Raw genomic sequence first — 6,668 nt, 5'->3', positions numbered from 1 at the left:
CGATGCTCATGATGTCAATCACTGGATTGTCTGGTCCAGACTCGATTATTTACAGACCGCCGTCATGTAGCTGGAATATTGCTGAGTGCGACGTTAAACAACAAACAAAAACATCTATTGTTGGGACGTTTGCTCCTGCAATACAAAGTAATGAAAGCAGTAGTGGTTACAACTTTGCCAGAGAAAGCCTTGCAAATAGAAATGATCATTTTAAGAAAATAGCCAGGCTAGATTATCCACCGAAACAGATTCCATTTGGCGTTAAGGGCAAAATTGCTGTGAAAATTCTATGAATGGACCTCTTGAAAATAAGTGCTGACACCAAGTTTTCGGTAAGCATGTCCTGCCCTACCGGGAGCACCCGCCATACACACATTTTGCATTAAAAAAAAGTTATATTGCCCAACGCCGCACAGCAGTCCTCCTGCAAAACAAATGCGACGGCAGCCTGCAAACAAACCAGACAATCACGTGACCTATGAACCAGAACATCCGGTGACACGATAGTGCATTTACTGATGTTGTTGAAACAAATAAAAACATGTTAAGTTTCAACTACGTCTTCAGTGTACAAGTTCAGAGATTCCGCTGTTAATAGGTAAAGAAAAACGTTCGAAATATATTCGTCATATATGAGTCAATGCAATGAGCATGAAGTAAATTTCGTTTCTAGTACATTGGCAAGGCAGTCTCGAAAATACTTCCTACCGAATTCAATAGTCTACTTATTACATACAGAGTCTTATCTGAATATATTTGAATCCGTGTCTGCTTCAGTCTCCTAACCTGAATTCTACATTAACATTTTGAATATGACCCAATGGTCGACCAGACTCTGACATGTTTGAGTTAATTGCATAATTATCATATTCACAAGTCAACGCCAGTGAATAATCGATCTGATCTGGTTATCTGCCGAAACAGACTGCATTGGGAGAAAAAGGCAAGAACATTACATGAATGGATAATTGAAAATCAGTGATGACACCAGGTGTTCGCGAAAATGGTAAACTTGTCCTGTCATGTATTACCAGTTGTGTTATGCGTTCTTATTCGAGATATCTTGCACAATGGGATAATAACTCTGTGTGTTAGGAGCTTGCATGCACAATGGTAACCACTCCGATGGCTGGGATATTTGGGTGGCGATCTGCTCGTCAGTTGCTTATTCATGCAGCCCATGCCATCACCCTGTGGGTACTCCGACCCGATGCCTGTCTGATGCCTGATGTGGTGAACGATTGTTTAACGCGCTATTACTTGACTGGCCGTGTGTCATCGTACCCCGGTATATTCCATCGTGCTATCCACCAATGGTGTGACTCGAGCATGAACAGGCCGCGGTGATGTAGCTGAACTGCTGACTGCGGCGTAAAAAAGCATCTCAGCAGCATCAGACGTTACTTCATAATCTGTCACCCAATCTGGACACTGCAATTCTTACATCTTATGATAGAGCGTCCGCCCGGAGAGCGGAAGGTCCGGGGTTCGATCCCCGGCCGCGTCATACCAAAAGACGTTAAAAGATGGTACATGTTGTTACCCTGTCTGGCGCTCGGCATTAAGGGGCTAAAACAAGGACTGGTCGGCTCGGAGTCAGTATACTGTGTCTGAGTGGGGTATTCATGTTAAACTGCGGCATGGTATCTCAGTGAGCTAGCACTATAAAACGGCATCAGTCCGGACTAGTACAAGCAGCCACACAAACACACACACGTACATGCACGTCGCTATATAAGTGCAATAATCTTGGACGCGACGTTAAACCCAATTTCACCTCACCTTACATCTTATGATAATCTTAATACCAATTCCCTGTATAAGTGTGGTAATGACATCCTTCAAACCTTCACATTGCCTGATGTCAGCACCCCTTTAAGGGCGACCAAGAGAGACGGGGATAGCTTCAGACAGTGAACCATCGATACTGATCCTATCAAGTACGATCAGCGAAAGTAAGCCTTTGCTTGTGTATAGTGTTTACTCTTCATAATAAAGCTCAAAGGTTTACACCAATGGCGTAAAACCAGAAGTCAACAACTATAACGGAGATGCCCTGGTAGAACACGTAACTCCCTGTGGGAGGTTTGGTAGAACTGACCAAATATCAGCTCTAGTGACTGGAAGCCCCACGCTTGTAATTTCCCAGATTAATGATAACAATGGAGACACATGTTTTTGATGTACATCCATTATTGAATATTGCAAGACTGTTAGCTCTCATCTCAGATGTATCAGGTTCGTTTGCCATCGTTGTGTCTATTGAAGGAGACCCCGGATTCCCCTGTAACATGTCCATTAGACGGGCTTAGATGTTTGTTCTTATTAATCGCCAAGTCTCGTGTTCCCTTTGATTATTTGACGTGTGACTAATAGCATTGGGCTATATTCCGCGACCCGACAATTATATGCAATTTGGAAGCTGGCGCTGCGAAGGAAGTTCTGTTTGCAGGGAAATAGATGTGAATTACTGGATTACGAATTTCTGATGGATCGGAAATTCAACGTGGAGGTGCTTATCGTGACAGGGTGTAGTTGTTTCTGAAATAACTTTCTGAATAAATGTCAAAGAATCCTTCGGGGACAGCCTTTCTGATAACAGTTACATCAGTACAGAAGGGTGAGAGAGGGAGAGGGGAGAAACAGAGAGAGGGAGATTCTGGAAAAGAGACGTTTGTTTCATATGAAATTCAGTAAAAAATAATTTATTCTGAAATGAATTAAACATATTCATGAAGACATCTCCTCGACGTTAATGCATGGCGCACAATTTGGATGTCTGCGTATTTTTCGGGAGCATGATACTCACGTGGTTTTTTAATGTGCACATCACACAATGATTGTGAAGCTATCAGTTGCTCATAAAAACACTTTTGTTTAACCTTACAATAACGCTTAATGCCACGGCTTGTTGAAATCAACGTCAACGACACGTGGGTTTGCTGCGAAACGACACTTTGCACGAGGGTAATGCACGCCCTCGCGTTGTAACAGACTTTTCGAGGCAGCACAACATTGCTGTTTCTCCATAACTCTGTCCAAGAAAACATGTCTGGGGTTAGATGGAACAACGCCCACGGCAGGACCCAAACCAGGTAACGCTAGCTCAGTTGGCCCAATCGTTGGTAAACATTTGGAACAACATCTCCCAGTCTGATGTATTTCAATACACTGCCACTCCCTCGCGTTTGGTGGTCACACCCGATTTGACATTGTTAATTGAGTTGTAACACCACCCCTCTCGCTCTGTCTCATTTACTTGGTATGGGTCTTGTCAATACATTTGTTACGATAAAACATTGATCAAACGAATGACCAAATACCATGTTGTTATCGTCAATAACACAACATTTACCACATTTTATATGAAACAGGGGCGGTCGGGTAGCCCAGTGGTTAAAGCGTTCGCTCGTCACGCCGAAGACCCGGGTTCGATTCCTGACATGGGTACAATGTGTGAATCCCATTTCTGGTGTCCCCCGCCGTGATATTGCTGGAATATTGCTAAACGTGGCGTAAAACCAAACTCACTCACTCACTTATATGAAACACATTTTACTTTTTTCAGCTGGTATATAAATTTAGGCTCGTTAACGTTACGTTAGCGATATTATTTTAACAATGAACTGTACTGGCGCTTAGTGGGCATTTATAGAATACTTCTACAATATAATTTGACTTAAAAATTGAAAAATAAGTCGCAAATTCGTTTCTTACTCCAGTCTTTATTGAACCAATATATTTTTACTGAAGAATTGACTTTTAATTTGTGTGAGTTCATTGGAGTATGAACCTTCATAGACTGGAGGCCAAACTGTATGAAAAAGAGTCTCGTCAAAAACTTATAAACGTCAAATTGTGTCGGTCATACGCTACGCTTATGAAGGTCAATTTCGCGGCCATGTGATTGACCTTTACATTAAAAAATTATATAAAATTACCCAGTCAGACATTACTTTTACAAACTGTTGCAGGAACGAGTGATGGTTAAATAGTTATAAACAAATGAACAACAGTTCTTTCAGTTCTAAGTTTCACAAAAGACAAACTGGGAATACTTTTTCCCCCATAAGTTTATATATAACAGAGAAAGATAGCTTTGAAGTGAATAAGCTGTTACTGACACATAAAAAACATGCGTCTATGACAGACAAAGGTGACATATTATGTATTAAACCAGGGAGACTGTACAAATATAGCCTATATAGACTCCCTGATCAAACATAAGGAGAAGATAGCACATTATTGATTATGACCAACCAAAATAACCTATGTGTACATGTATGGGACACAACAAAGACACAACACAAAATATATTTGACATAACAATATCACATATCATGTATACTCTAGCATACAAATATTTCAGGAATGCATAAATGTGACTTACAAATCATCGATATCAGAATGGTAAAGCCAGTTGTTAGACAGGAGAGAACCCCTCGCTGGTTACACCGTGCGTATGTTGTTGTTTCGTTTGTTTGTCGTTTAACGCCGCACTCAGCAATATTCCAGCTATATGACGACGGCCTGTAAATAATCGAGTCTGCACCAGACAATCCAGTGATTGACATCATGAGCATCGATCCACGCAATTGGGATACGATGATATGCATCAACCAAGTCAGCTAGCCTGACCACCCGATCCCGCTAGTCGCCTTTTACGACAAGCATAGTCGCCTTTTACGGCAAGCAGTGGTAAACGTCTGAGACCTGCATCACTCGGGCTTTCCTCCCACATTAAGCTGGCATGCCGCAATATAACATGTATACTGTTAGTGCGGCGTTAAACAACAAACAAACATACATGTATGGAATTCGTGTTTCTTTTGTCGGTGAGTATATATTCGTCCCAAACGCAATATAACATCATATCATCTTTTACACCACACACAAAATTTCAGATAAGTATTGGAGACTTAAGTGTAGTCTTAAGTCATCTTCCCAAAGATCCGACATTACATTACATGGTGTCATCGCACAAAGTGTCATAATCATCAGAATCCTTTAGGTATCGCCCCAGAATAAATTAAAAATTCCCAGTGATTATTGTACCCGCCGACTACAGAGGATCGCGTGGTTACTATTTCTGACCTGACCGATTGTGAATCACCTGGCAACGTAGCTGAGGATCGGTGCTGTTGTTGTCGTCGATTTCCCTGGCCCAGTCGGGAATATTTATAGGTCACCAAGATGAGGCTGGAAATAATTCCAACAGACTCGTAAAACAACATTCACTGGCTCTTTCGCTTTTTATCGCCGGTAGACGTATTGGGATATTTATTTTGATGCCTTGTACACTAGTCGTGTACGTTCAGCTCATACCTTCAGTTAAAATGTCCTCAAATATGTTTCAAATAATTCTTCCAAATTCTCTTCAAACACATCTACATGCTGAGGGATAAGATCATCGAAAGCTGTTAATTAACCGACATACTTCAAATTCGGTACTGCAATTTCCAAGGCTGGCCCGGTCTAAGGAAATACGCCCCATCCAGTAGAAGTAATCTCTTGCAAGGCATGAAGGCACAATGAACACCACTAATCAATGCGATTTGCTCCAAGAAACCACTTGCCCTGGTGCAGGTTCGTGTTCAAGTGGGTATATCACTGGTCCCAATAGAACACATGTTCTTTAATGAGAATATTTAAATCGAATTTTGAATCGAATTTGCGCCGAATGGCCCGTGCCAAACTGAATTATTTGTTCTTGTCGCTCAGCTGCGATTGATGTGTCCGATTGTTGACTGTTCCACGTGTTACGTATTCCAACCTGTATGGAACCCACATCGGTTATATTGTATTGCAAGACCAAAAGGAGGGTGACGTGCTTTGGAACGGGGAATTTAATTTGCTGCCCATTACGAAAGGTCACTGGTGGCCAAACTTGTCTGCGAGACCCACGTGGAATGGACAGATGGACAAACAGATCAGCCCGACATAGACGAATGGTTCAATATTTGAATGACGTTAACGCTAATCGCGAGACACAAGTATACCGGGAACACCATAAATAGACTTTATACTGTGTGCCTATGTGGGATCGAACTCAGCTAGACACAGACGGGGATGCAAACAGGCCGTGATCCGAGAGACAAATATCTGGAGAGACAGGTTTCAAGAATACGGTGACTTAAGAGACTGAGTGGACAAGGCAGAGGAACGTAATTATAAAGAGATACGTTCAGCTGTGTAAACAGGGAGGAGTGAGTGAGTGAGTATGGTTTTACGCCGCTTTTAGCAATATTCCAGCAATATCACACCAGAAATGGGCTTCACACATTGTACCCATGTCGGGAATCGAACCCGGGTCTTCGGCGTGACGAGCGAACGCTTTAACCACTAGGCTACCCGACCGCCCCTTAAACAGGGAGGAACAAGGACACAGTGGCTGATAGCATGGTAGTGGGTGATGCAGGGGTGTATTGTTACTGACAGATGTTCTGATGGTGAATACACAAGCTGTATGTCAATAGGTCAACACTGCAGCTATATGGTTACTGCGTCATATAAGTAATATTACATGTCTGACAGATTTCTTGTTGTCGGAACGACATGACTACTTTGAAAAACCACTGAAATGAACGCTGTTTTGGCCATGTGGAGTGAGTGAGTGAGTGAGTTTGGTTTTACGCCGCTTTTACCAATATTCCAGCAATATCACGGCG

The sequence above is a fragment of the Haliotis rufescens genome, unplaced genomic scaffold, assembly GCF_023055435.1.
Source record: "Haliotis rufescens isolate VD_foot unplaced genomic scaffold, xgHalRufe1.0.p SCAF_5, whole genome shotgun sequence".
NCBI classification, from domain to species: Eukaryota; Metazoa; Mollusca; class Gastropoda; order Lepetellida; family Haliotidae; genus Haliotis; species Haliotis rufescens.
This window is presented reverse-complemented; position numbering follows the sequence as displayed.